Source organism: Triturus cristatus, chromosome 10 (assembly GCF_964204655.1).
Source record: "Triturus cristatus chromosome 10, aTriCri1.1, whole genome shotgun sequence".
NCBI lineage: Eukaryota > Metazoa > Chordata > Amphibia > Caudata > Salamandridae > Triturus > Triturus cristatus.
In genome coordinates, this window is record NC_140593.1 from 435,539,565 (window position 1) to 435,554,401 (window position 14,837).

Sequence of the window (14,837 nt, forward strand, 5' to 3'; positions counted from 1 at the left end):
CAGCTATTGTTCTTCTTTTTGTGGTAGTTAACCGCCATAATTTTGGTCTTCTTGAGGTTCATTTTGAGGGAGTTCCGGTTAGAGAAACTGCTTGTTGTGTTTAATAGGTGCTGAAGTCCAATTGGTGTCCGACTGATTAAAACCAGGTCGTCAGCAAATAGCAAGTTTGACATTAGCTTGTTTCCCAGTTTTGGAGCGTGGGATACACAGCTGTCCAGCTCCCTAGGCAGATCTGCCAAAAAGAGATTAAAAAGGATCGGGGCAAGGACACAACCCTGCTTGAGGCCTTTCGAGGTCATGATTCGTTTTGAGATATGTGTCCCTGCACCTAGTTTAACCCTGATCCATGTATCTGTATCAGTTTTAGCCGATCCAAAAGTGTATTTGGTATACCCCAACTTTCCAGTTTTCCCCAGAGCTTGGCACGGTCGACATGGTCGAAGGCGGCTGTGTAGTCAATAAAACAAAGGAAGAGAGGCATTTTTAATACTTTGGCTGCATCCATTAACAACGTGAGAGCCAAAATATTAGTTGTTCCCTGATGATGACCTTAAGTGCATAAGGTCGAAACGCCGTCGACATCCCAGTGTAACCCACGGCCTCCTAAGGATTTATACATTATTGCAAATTATTTATTGTGTTTTTGTAATTTGTTTATGATTAATGTTGTCCTTTCACTTTACGCCGCCCACACTGTATATATCACTTGTGTCACTGCACTTATCACTTACACCGAGCACGGTCAGTACACAACTGGTGTATGTTTGGCTACCAGAATTTGATTTAACTGTATTATAGTGCTGTTATAATTCTTTTGCATAATAATAATAACTAAAAAACTTTTTCATACTTTGGTCTCTTGGTTTCACTCCTTTATGACTTATGCATCTTTTTTTAAAATTGTCCCTATAATTACTGGTTGAGACATTGTTGTTTTGATACTATAATTCACCCGGTCTCAACTGGGTATACGGGTTTACTCCTGTTTCACGTTCCTAGATATTGAGCAACCGCTGGGTTGCGAGAGTAGAAGTCCTACATTACCCATTAATAGTGGTTTATTATGCACAAATACTTGTCATAATATGTCTTCTAGAGAGACCCCCTTTTACACTGATGATTATATCTTACGTATTCTCAGTGGACCATCTTTACTGTCACATTCTTCCACCCCTCTGCCTGTAGCCCCTAACTCTTCCAGGGCGTTGTTAGAGAAGCTCGAAAACTTAAAGAAGAAACAGATCCGCACTGACCTACATGCTCGTATGCTTACAGAGTACTTAAAGTCAGACACTATTCCATTGGGCTTACAAATACGTAACGTTCCAGCAATATTTACCCAGGACCCCAAGTTTCGACAGGGCTTTAGTCATCTGGCCACTACCTGTTCGAGACATTGGATGGTCTTAGGTATTGACACTGCAATAGAGCATAGCAAGAAGGAACTTGAAGAAATAGCTGAACTTGAGAGAATTATCTTAGCAGACACAACGATTTCTGATGCCAAGGGTCTCTTGGAGAAAGTTAACACTACTATTGCGACTTTTAACACCCTAGAGCAAAACAAAAAAGTCAACAAGATCCAACGAGACATTAAGAACTATCAAAAAGATCAGACTTATCCTTATTTACATGATACATTCTACAATACCCCTTATCAACCTCCAAGAAACCGAAATTGGGGAAGATATAGAAATAAACAGATTATAACCTTCTCTGACTCATCCAACACTTCTGCTGAAGATTCAGACCCCGGTGAAGGATCTAGCTCAGACCATTTGCAAAACAGAACGGACCCACCACCGCTTCTTCCGGCTGGTTTTTTAGGAACCAACCGAGGACGTGGTCGAGGTCGACAAAGACAGAACTACCATTACCAATATCCGGGCGAGCGTCAAACTCGCCGCAAGTTTTACCAATGGGGTCCACCCCAGTAAATTTTGAAGTCACTATCTCACAACCCTCTTTAACTAATTTGATGGAATACCATCCACCATTACAGTCAGTATGTACGCCTCCTCTTTTGGTACCATCTATGGTAACATCTACAGGGTCTTTAAGTGCCCCAATGATTGATGAGAGAGCCCTAATACCCTACACAGTATGCTCCAATATGACTATACCTATATTCAATTTATCTAGGCATATTTTATCTACTGAGGAAACCTCGTTGCTCTCAAAGGGTCTCTCCTTTGTACCAACGGATCACAGTAATTTTTTTAAATTACAGGAAGATCTTCTAATATTTTTCAGACGGATCCGTTTGAAATACTTTTTTGCAGACAAATCAAGCATTGATAGACCCTATGAGAAACAATTTCATTTGCCTTCCTCCTTTGTGCCTCCTACATCTATGATGCCATCGGACATTTTAACCTTTGAAAAACTAGTGTTACATGAGGTAACGGAATTGAAAAAACAATTTGAATTTGTTCCCTATAATTTGTCACTTCTGGAGAAAGGGGCTATTAATAGTTTGAGCAACAACAAAGGGATAACAATAAAGCCAGCAGATAAGGGTGGCGGAATAGTCATTATGGACCATGACAAATATGACTTAGAAATAATGCACCAATTGAGTAATCTTAATCATTACTCGGCTTTGCCGTCTGATCCTCTTTCTAAAATCCGTGACAAAATTTTGATAGTTACAAATCAGGCTCTTCTTTTGGACATTATCACAAAAAAAGAACATGCTTTTCTGAATAAACCTCACCCTAGAACACCGGTCCTATATGTTTTGCCAAAAGTTCACAAAAATGTTTCTGATCCGCCCGGTAGACCTATTGTCTCCGGATGTGGCTCAATTTTGGAGCCATTTGGAAAATATATTGATTTTTTTCTTAAAGAATTTGTTCCTTCAACTACCACCTTTGTACGAGACAGCACACATTTGATTAATATTATAGAGGATTTCCCATTCAATATCGATTCTGATCTTATGGTTGGTCTAGATATAGAATCTCTATATACAAATATTCCCCATGCTGAAGGACTCGCTGTTATTAAAGATCTCTTGGATACTAGACAAAGACCTGTCCGTATTCCCAGCGAGTTCATTTTAGAGTTGTTACATATTGCTCTAACCAACAACTACTTCCTTTACAAAGACACCTTTTATCTGCAGGTAAAGGGAGTTTCAATGGGGGCGTGCTTTGCTCCAAATTTTGCAATATTGTATGTTTACCATCTTGAAACTACTTTTGTTCTATCTACCCTTAATCCATTTTTGACTAATGTCAGACTTTGGCGTCGCTATATTGATGATGTTCTTTTGTTTTGGCATGGTACACATGAAGATTTGGAATCATTTATCATTTGGATAAATGGTTGTCAGAAGCATCTGACCTTCACGTCAGTTATTAGAACAAACGATCTACCTTTCCTAGATTTGACTCTACATTGTGAGGATGGCATAGTGGGTACTAAACTTTACCGAAAACCCACGGAGCGTAATACCTTGCTTATGTATACTAGTTACCACCCGCGAGGCTTGCGTGACGGCTTACCATATGGGCAGTTCCTTCGAATCAGAAGGAACTGTAAATGGAAAAAAGACTATGTACGTGAAGCAGCTACCTTGACTGAAAAACTTTTGTGTAGAGGATACCCAAAACATCTGGTACGCAGGGCCTCTAAGAGAGCCTGGTATTCTCATAGGGAAACGATCCTATCCCCTTCTGAAAGAACCCAAAACCAACGGATTCCATTTGTCAGTACATACAGTCCCTCGAGTAACAATGTAAGGAAAATAATCAAGAAAAACTGGACAATTCTTCGGACGTCTGGTTTATACAAGGACCCGCCTTTGTTCTCTTACAAAAGAGGTGATAACCTCTCAGACAAACTGGTACACGCAATAACGTGGCCTGTAAAAGAAAGTATAACTCCATCAGTTACATCTATGTGGGGTTTGCCTCCTGTTATTGGCCATTTTAAATGCCAGACATGCACCGCGTGCGACCTTACTTTTAACACCAAGTCCTTTGTTACAACTGATCGCACCTATACTCTAAAGCATTTTTCAAATTGTCGGACCACTAATGTAATTTATGCTATACGCTGTCCCTGCAACTTGCTATATATTGGTCAGACTACCCAGATGATTAAGCACCGAATCAGCCAGCACAAGAGTCGCATCAGATGCTGTGTGGAGACCGCTCCATTGGTTACCCACTTCAAGCAATTTAATCATACAGAATCTGATTTCACATGGCAGGTAATCGATCGTCCACAAATACCAACTAGAGGCGGTGATCTTCAACTTCTACTGAATAGATGTGAATGTCGCTGGATCACGCGCTGCAACACTGTGAATTGTTGTCTTAACTCCCTTGATGAATGGAATTCTGTTATGCCAACATCATAAGAAAACTCTGATTTATGTATGCTTTAATTCCTTGTACTTGAAAGCAACAGCGGGTATTTAATATGAGAACTTGTATCCCCCTCCCCTCCACTTCTTTTCCCACTATATTGGATGTAGGAGGGGCTTAATGTTCGTTCCGTTTACCATCACGGCACTATTAGGTGTACCTTGTTTGTTATACTGTGGATTGCTTACATTGATGGTCTAAGCTACTGTGTTAATCTAAACCTTTTCCTCTGATTGTAACAACTGATGATCATGTGGATACTTGTTTTAGCAAGCTCAAATTAGACACTTGTTGACCAATGTGTTTGTTGTATATATATTGTTTATATATGTGAGCTCTCTAATGTTAATTGCCTTCAATTTCCTTTCTTTTCTTAATTCGCTCTTTCACGTTCCCTTTGCGCCCCTTTCCCCTCTTTCCCCTTTTCCCCTTCCCCTCTTCCCTCCCCTCTTCCACCCCCCCTTCCCGTTTTTCGACTTTTTTATTTAATATTAGTTAGCCCTAACATTCAGTCAAGACCTATTTCTCTGGGTTTGTTGACTTTCTTTCTTGTACCCGCTCCTGTCATCCGGTCCTTGCCCGTCGGCTTAAGTGCATTTACATCGGTTATTTATTGTTTACTTGTTCCCCTGGGGCACTTGGGTCAGCCGTATGTTTACGGTCTAGTGGTTCCCCTTGATGGGCGCGCCTGCGCGCTTTAGACTTCCGCATTTGGCTGTATTTCCAGACCATGATTCTATCGCGGTTTGCGATTCAGTCACCCTGGCGTATTGGTTCCGCTCACTCTGCCGGCGATTTTTCGTCTGGTCTACCTGGAAAGAGTGTATTGGCCCCACTTAGCGGTCGTCGTGCTACCCTGGCACGCTCTCAAACTCTCGTTGGGATAACTTCAGTGTTGGACATACCGGTTGGACTTTGACCCATAATAGTCGGTAAGGGCCCCCTTTTATTTTATTATTACTTTTTTATTACTCTAACGCCAATTAGTAATTGTGCTAAGGCCCGTGATTAATGTCCGCTATCTCCTGGTTTGTAGATTTGGGCACAATTCTCATACATTGTAGGCTGTCCATATGAACAGGACCCTTGACTGCACGACTGTAACGGACCCAGCATATCGGCCAATTTGGTACGTTTGTTCATTTTAGTCTAAATTACCTTGCCCCTCCGACCTGTGGTTACCTTGAATCCTAACCAGTTTCAATTTCCTCACAGTTCCCGAACGTAGTTCTGGTATTCCAAAGCACTTTGTGATACCGTCTTACGTAGAAGTTCCTGACGATCGCCCGGGCATTAGCGCTTTGTGCGTTTTCATTAGACCAGTACTCAGGTGAATTCCTACATCTGCTCACCGCACTGTGATGTACCTTTAGTCATACTTTTCCTCCCTTTGTGATAATACACCTTTTCCCCCTCGTCCCCTTCCTTCGTTTCCTTCCCAATTCATCCCCTTTTCTCCCTCCCCCTCCTTCCTTTCCCCCCCTCCCCCTCCACTCCAAATTTACCCGTTCTTTCTCCCAATTGCCCTCACCCCACACACCCCTTTCCCCCCGCCCTACCCTACTTCCACTGCCCGCACCACTGACTGCTGTCTTTATTAAACCATTTTTTGCTCCTTGCTTTCCTTAGTTTAAAAGATGATCCACCCACTCTTTATTCTCTTTACCTCTCTGCAGCACTCTTCAAATTGTAGCCATTGTCCTGATGATGACCTTAAGTGCATAAGGTCGAAACGCCGTCGACATCCCAGTGTAACCCACGGCCTCCTAAGGATTTATACCTTATTGCAAATTATTTATTGTGTTTTTGTAATTTGTTTATGATTAATGTTGTCCTTTCACTTTGCGCCGCCCACACTGTATATATCACTTGTGTCACTGCACTTATCACTTACACCGAGCACGGTCAGTACACAACTGGTGTATGTTTGGCTACCAGAATTTGATTTAACTGTATTATAGTGCTGTTATAATTCTTTTGCATAATAATAATAACTAAAAAACTTTTTCATAATTTGGTCTCTTGGTTTCCCTCCTTTATGACTTATGCATCTTTTTTTAAAATTGTCCCTATAATTACTGGTTGAGACATTGTTGTTTTGATACTTACATAGTCAGTGAGCACTACCCAGCCATGTGCCTTTTTAGTAAGAATTGCTTTGTCTTCTAAAACAGATAGCATAGATGTTATTTTTCTTACTGCTTTTTTGAAGGAGAGGTGATCTGTTGGAGCGGCCTAGAGTTCGGACAGGCCCAGTAACTCAATAGAGTCAAACAAATAATCCCTGGCCGGACATTTTTCTTGATGAAGTAAGGCTTTCCAGAGGTGGGAGTTTAAAGATCCTGCCTCAGAACTTTTAACGTAGGCACACCTTCTTTCCACCGTTTGTCTTGGGATCCCAAATTCGAACTGTATTTGAGCCGAAGAGACATATTTTGGAAGATGGAAAATTGCTCTATAGGAGTTGGCCATTACGACGTCTAAAACTGCTGCGTCTTTACCTTTAAGAGCCTCACTCCCATATGTCAATGTCAGCAACAATTTGGCTCTCAAGACCTGTAGAAAGGGATCAAGCGTGAGGTTGGGGAGCCGTTTCTTCAGTGACTTCAGTGCTAAAGATGTTATGGTCCCCTTTCTCCGCATGGACTCTAGCTGAAGTTTAAATGAGCTTTTATGATCCATTAATATTCCCAGATATTTGTAACTTTGTACTTGATCCAAACGTTGGCCATCTAGGAACCAGCTATTGTTCTTCTTTTTGTGGTAGTTAACCGCCATAATTTTGGTTTTCTTGAGGTTCATTTTGAGGGAGTTCCGGTTAGAGAAACTGCTTGTTGTGTTTAATAGGTGCTGAAGTCCAATTGGTGTCCGACTGATTAAAACCAGGTCGTCAGCAAATAGCAAGTTTGACATTAGCTTGTTTCCCAGTTTTGGAGCGTGGGATACACAGCTGTCCAGCTCCCTAGGCAGATCTGCCAAAAAGAGATTAAAAAGGATCGGGGCAAGGACACAACCCTGCTTGAGGCCTTTCGAGGTCATGATTCGTTTTGAGATATGTGTCCCTGCACCTAGTTTAACCCTGATCCATGTATCTGTATCAGTTTTAGCCGATCCAAAAGTGTATTTGGTATACCCCAACTTTCCAGTTTTCCCCAGAGCTTGGCACGGTCGACATGGTCGAAGGCGGCTGTGTAGTCAATAAAACAAAGGAAGAGAGGCATTTTTAATACTTTGGCTGCATCCATTAACAACGTGAGAGCCAAAATATTAGTTGTTCCTTGGCCACAACTCAGATCGAAACACCCATACTGCTGAGGACAGATTGCAAAACAGAGACCCGCCTGAATAAAGAAGAGGAATTTAAGCCTCGTGGTGTGGGTACTCTTCACTAATGAAGTTTAAGAACGAGAAATAGAGATAGCAGTTCTTCCAATACGAATAAGAGATCGTGAAGAGGTGGAACACTCTACTAATAAAATAACAAAGGTAGAAGGACGTGGGATTTACATAACTTTGCTGCGCAATAAGTCGGAGAACAAAGTTAGGAGCACGCACAAATTTCACCCTATCTTAAGGAATAAGACTAATTAAGGTGAGAGACAGAATTATGTTGTCTTGATAAAGATGGTACTATCAATTTAAAGCCATCGAAACGCGTTGACGCTGTTGAAAGCACAATCAAAGGACCAATACAGACAAGTCAAATACTGATTCATCAATGTATAAGGAGCTGGGATTTTGAGTCCAATGTGATGTGCACCTGTAAAGAATAGTAGCTGTGTCTTACATCTGTGTCTGTCTCTATATTATGCTGGTCATAATTGTGTTTTGTTGTTTAACAAAATTATACTTGATTGATATGTATTGTTTGATGTTTTTTAACAATTTTATTTGAAGGATTATGATATGATATGTGATTTTACTTGTTCTGAAATAACGAGAAAAATATTTTTCTAAATAAAATCATTTTTATATAGATTTTGGACATAGTATTTTATGCTTTGAAATTGTAGGATCAAGGGAATTCTTCCTTTCTTCTGTTCCTTGGCCACTACAAAACCCAGTTTGATTAATAGGAATAATGGAATTTTCTGAGGCCCAGGATGTTAACTCATCCAGGATTGTTCCTGTGTAGTATTTGGCGTCTACGTCAAGAAGGGCTATCAGTCAGTAATTATTTGGATCATTCCTATTGTCTTGTTTAAAAATTGGGCTATCCAAGATTCCGGAATGGTGACTGTGGTGTTTAAGCCCTTAAAAACTGGTAATAGAGCCTTACTCCAAAAGACGGCGTCGTGTTTGATCAGTATCAGTGGGATCCCGTTTGGGCCGGGCGCTCCCATATCTCTACCCTTGGCTATTAGGCCTTTTATCTGTTTTTCCGTGGGAGCATATCTGTTATATCCTGAGTTTTACTTAATTGTAATTAGCCTAGGTCTTCCTAGCTGCTCAGCCAGAGTGAGAGATGGTAACGGAATGTTGGTGTGACTGTGATGAATGGAATGCCTGGATGCCTGTGTGGGTGAGTGATGACAGTTGGAGATGGGCTGAGCAGCTAGGCAGGCTGCTCCTGTGGGGCTGTTACATGGGCTGACATAGAGGCTGTAACAAGGGCCTAAGATAGGCTAATGATGAAGCTGGTACGTGGCTGAACCTTGTCTGAAGTGATCTGGAACTGGAACTAATAAAGAAGGCTTTGAAATCTACAACATGGCTACAAGTGTCATCCTGTACAGATTACAACATATTAATTTTGGCGACGAGCGGGCCTGGACCCAAGCGTACTTAAGGACTGAACAGAAACCAAGGAACCACAAAGAAACTGTGAGAACCAGCGCAACTACAAAGAAACTGTGAGAACCAGCGCAACTACAAAGTAAAAAAAAAAGAAATGTACATGTAACAGTATGGAGTAAAAGGCAAGCTGGCCCCACCAGTGTCCAGTCATCGGACGGCCCAAATCTGTGACCTGCCTGATCTTACTCCATGGACTTGACCAAAGGTATGGTCTGTATGTTAGGGTGTGAAATGACTGCTTGTCACCCTACCACTTCCTTTTAAATCTGCCGTATGGATGTATCCGGTGGCTGTTCAAGATGTGAGTTGTGGTCCAACTCAGTGAAGTAAAGGAGAGTGGCTGTTCTTAGATGTGAGTTGTGGTCCAACTCAGTGAAGTTTTCACAGGTGCCACACAGGAGCGGTGTGGTTCTGCTATGATTGGTACTTTTATGGCACTTAGGAAGTACAAGCAGCGTCGGTGAACAAGGTGGAAATATTGTGCCTGGAAGTAAAATTTACAAGGAGTGAATGCAAGCTACATCTCTAACACAAATGTACCTGTGTAATTCTCAAGCGCAGCGATTCATGTGGTCATCTTGGAGTCTGCGCAAGGTTTGCTCTTTGACACATGAACTGAGGTGCTAATTTGTGAGGGAGAAAAGGACAGAACTATTTTACTCGTACTACTTGCACATAATGAGCTTTTCTGAGGAGAGTTTGGAGACTTGTCTTCATGGTATGTTAACTGCCACGTATTTAATCTGCCAGTAGTGTAAACAGAAGGAAAATAGTACAAGACTTTGACTTTGAAATTGACCGTTGGACTGTAGTTCAAGTTTAAAAATCTGGCACGAGTCAAGCAACTCGCGCGCCTACCTTCTTTCGGTTGGTTCGGCGCGTGCAGCCTCTCCTGCGATGTGTCCTGCGTCATCTGCACTCTGATGTGCAGGGCGGCCTCGGCGATGTTGATTCATTTTGGTGCATGAACGCACCTTAAGCCACTCGGCAATCACGTCGTAAAACGTGCCGCCATCTTGAGTTTGGAGGCTATCTGCTGTGTTTGCCTTCGTCATTGCCATGCATGATATTTGCTGCCAACCACGCTGTTGTTCGTTTATCTTTAAATAAAGTTTCGTCATGCAGTCTAGGGACAACGCGACTTATACGTGATGGAAGCATCAATGTTTGAAGGAGGACTGTCAGACTCATGTCGACTCCACAACGAGGTCAGACTCTCATGGAACTTTGTTTTTGCCGGTAAGCTACCAAAGCGGATGATACATTTCAATGCCAATATAACAGTGACGGTGTGGAAACATGATATCAGAAGGAGCCCCGCAGCTATGGTGATACTCTGGCCGGTTTGACAATGGATCAATGATGTGTTGTGCATCTTTAGTTTTAGTGCTGTCAGTTAGCTTTTGAAAGTCAAAGTAGCACTTGTGAAAATTTCAAAGTTGAGGAACAAGAACATTATGTCTAGTTTAGCACTCGGGTGAGAGGTCGCTCACCGGCGTTGGGTATAGTTTGCTGATGTGTTATAGTGTTCATTTTATGTCGTGATGCCACAGTTGTTTTATGCTGTTGTTAGATGGGACACCTTAGTCTCATGGTGGGTGGTCATCACAGTTTATCCCTTAGGAATAGGGGTGAGGTTGGGTTTAAGTCCCAGTTAGTGTCCTCTACATGGGGGTAGGTATATGGATTATCATCTTTATACCAGTGGGTGTTATTCCTGATGTATGTACAAGGGTACATTGTTTGTGTATGCCACAGTTTCTCTTATGTGAGGGTGGTTATGGTCTTGGTGGGTGGTTTCCCACTTCTTTGTGTTGTGTGTAAGTCGTCCTGCGCTTCACGTGTTGTTCTGTGTAAGTCGTCCTGCGCTTCACGTGTTGTTCTGTGTAAGTCGCCCTGCGCTTCAGATGTTGTATGTGTGTAAGTCGCCCTGCGCGTCACATGTTGTCCTGTGTAAGTCGCCCTGCGCTTCAGATGCTGTTGTGTGTGTAAGTCGCCTTGTACATCACGTGTTGTCCTGTGTAAGTCGCCCTGCGCTTCAGTTGTGATCGTGTGTAAGTCGCCCTGCGCCTCACTGTGTGTACCCTCTATGTGGTCCATATTGTGGTACACGTGTATTTGTAGTGTCGGTTCACCCTTGATGTCTGTTTATGGCCTCGGGTGTTTGTCGTGGTGTGTTCGTCGTGGTGTGTTCATCTTTCACTACGTGTATTTAGTATGTGTTCATCTTTCACTACGTGTATTTAGTATGTTCAGGGGAAAGAAGGAGGGGGTCACTGCTAGTTAGACAGTGTTAAGTCTTCCCCAAAGTACGCAGTGTTAGGTGCGTTGTAAATTGGTATAATACTCTTCATGAGGGAGGATGGGTAATGTTGATGCATGTTATATTATGATATGTCGTTTTTTCCTATCTTCTCTTTAATTTGCTTTGTTCTTGCTTTAGTGATGTTTTACTTTTGGTTGCATCCTTGAGTTATGGACATTACGGTTTATTTTGTGTATAGTTCTTTGCTGTAGTAATGTAAACTTTGTTTTCATTTTAAAAGGAAAGGGATAATGTTATATCCTGAGTTTTACTTAATTGTAATTAGCTTAGGTCTTCCTAGCTGCTCAGCCAGAGTGAGAGATGGTAACGGAATGTTGGTGTGACTGTGATGAATGGAATGCCTGGATGCCTGTGTGGGTGAGTGATGACAGTTGGAGATGGGCTGAGCAGCTAGGCAGGCTTCTCCTGTGGGGCTGTTACATGGGCTGACATAGAGGCTGTAACAAGGGCCTAAGATAGGCTAATGATGAAGCTGGTACGTGGCTGAACCTTGTCTGAAGTGATCTGGAACTGGAACTAATAAAGAAGGCTTTGAAATCTACAACATGGCTACAAGTGTCATCCTGTACAGATTACAACATATTACAACAATATCCTTCCTCTTCAGTGAGGTCTGTGGAGTCTAAATCACCAGCCAAGAGGATCCCCTGTTGCTTGTGGGTATTAGTGCTGTTGACCAAGTGAACTTTGGTTGTACAGTTTTGTGTCACTTTTCCCTTATTAGGGGATTCAATATCTGGTACAGCGATGCCCGCTCCCTTGTTTGATTCCCCTCCCTTTTGCCTATTGTTGTTAAAATGGGCGGAGAGATCATCTACCCAGTCGGCCTCTGTTATGTTGGAACTAATTCCTGAGTGGTTCGGTCACTCTAACTTATGGATTGTTTGCCAAAACTTAACGCTGTTGTGTTGCTTGGCATCATGCAATAACTTTGCCCACATTTCGTCATTCTTTAGCCTTATTTTCCTCCACTTCCACCTTCTCAATAGCACCTTCGTTTGTCGAAGGATCGACTGCAGCTCCAAATTCCCTGGTGTTTTTCACAGTTGTCGTAGGGTTTGATTTACAGTACGTTTGAGGCTCTTAGTTTCCGGACTGGATTTTGCTTTTGTTAATTCGTCTTCTGATTGTCTTGGTTTGGACCTCAGTTCTGGTCGCAAAGTTTCCACTGAAGGTCTTGTTGCAGGGATTCTGCTTATGCACAGAACTATGCACAGGAAACCAGGACCTCAGTGAATTGTGGTGTACCAAAAACTCACCTCAGAACCCAGAACCCCTTATCCGACCAGCATCAGTGTCCCATTCGTTATCCGAGTTTTATCTCGGCGGTCCCAATGTATAGACAACCCAAAACAAGCGACTTAGGGTATTCTCAGGAATGGTGGGAATCAGAAATACCTGTTCGTAATTATTCTCATATCAGTCCACAACAGAATAAACAGAGACACGGTAAAGTTTAAAGAGTTTATTTTATAAACCTCGTGTCCTAAGATGCAGTACTTTGGCTAACATAAGCAGACAAATGATTAAGGTCAAAACCATCAGCATAGTTACAATACCATAGAAAATGAAAGGAGTAATCATAATAAAATGACAGTGGATGGCAACCATCTTCCTTTCACTAGTAAACTAATATGGTTATTATTAGACTGATAAAAGGACTCTAGGCTTGAATGGGGAACCCCATATCGTAAAGATCAGCTTAGTGGGATCACATCACAGGATCAGCTAGACTCTGCTCCTGGGAAAGCTCTTCCTCCGAATGTCATGAAAAACATGCAACACTGCAATATTAAAAGCACCCGATTTACAGGTATTTGCAGCTGCGTGCGTGTTATGGCTAAATAGTGGGCCGATCAACCTGAACCCAACAACATGCACCGTCTAGCGACCCAGACTATTTCTTTACACAATGTTCAGACCAAGGTCGCTGCTCACTGTTTGGGATGTGAACAATAGACAGTTCTCATGTGAAGCAAAGTCGAGCAAGCATTTCTCAATTAATAACATGTAACTACAGTGTTGTGTGCAAAAGCAGCAAAAGCGGCAAGATGGCTTTCTAACATATGACGCGGTTGTGCTAACTTAGCATTGTACGTATATCGATAGCAATCTTCACTTCACCTCCCCTTGATCGGACCACTAACCAGTAGGGGCGCACTTGCAAGAACGCAGAGTTCAAGTTCGATAGAACGGAACCAAGGGCATAAATTGTAAGTCCATATAAGGTAAGTGAAAAAGTTCGAAGAAAAAAAAACAAAGAAAAAATAAAAAACGATTGAAAAAACCTATTTAAAGGAAAAAAACATCATTGAATGACATATGACGAAATGAAGGGGCAAAAAAGTCAATCCATCAATGTATAAGCACAATAAGTTGCAACAGCTTCCAAGAGGAAATCATTGGAACGTTCTGCAAAATTATCTGCCATCCAGTTCAGCAAGGGGAAGGAACACACATGTTCCTCGACAACCGGAGCCTCCAGCACCAGTCGAGGACTACTGGTGTGTTCTTCAAGATAACTTCTCGCTAAGAATTCAGCTGCAGCCGTTCCGATGTCCCAATTCCCAAGGACTCCATGTGCTGCTCCACAGGCCATAATCCTGACGCCAGAACAGTCCAACTCATGAGCCACTAAGGGGCTCATTAGCCGATCATAATCCGGGGCAGGAGACACCGAGTTCGACAGGCACAAATCCAGAGCCCATTGGAATGGACAATCTAGGCAATGAAAGACAGGCTGCACACAAGTAAAGTAAGGAAACCGGAAGGACAATCCATAGGCTATGCTTAAGGTCGCCAATGGTAAAGTGCCATAGTATTCAAGCATCCGATTACGAAGATGGAGCAGCCGGGACCTGCTGTTGTGTGACGCAAGTTGTGCGTATTGCTCAGATCAACAAAAGTACCCCAGCTACGAGGGCGAGAAGCAAAGGGAGACCTCCGAAGACGCTGGAAAAAATAGAATGAAAAAATGCCGGGATCACACCAAAAATAGTTTGAAAGGAGGCCACGAGGCCGGAGCCCACAATTTTAAAAAAATGAGCCAGGCCGCTTGTTGACGAGGCATTAAAGATAGTCTGAATCAGGGCCCCAAAATGAAGTGGGAGATCAGTATTCAAAAGCGCTTGCACCTCTGTGCGCGTGTTTGCTACGTGAAGGACAAATGTTTCCCGTAATGAAGTCAACGCGAATTCTTTTTGAGACAATAGAGCCCTTATTCTGCTCATCTTGTTGAACTCTCTGTGATACAGTCACTATGTAGGGAATTCCCACTAACATCCCACAGCAAGCTTCATTATTTAATAGCAAATAACTACCGTTAACAAGCAGCGTAA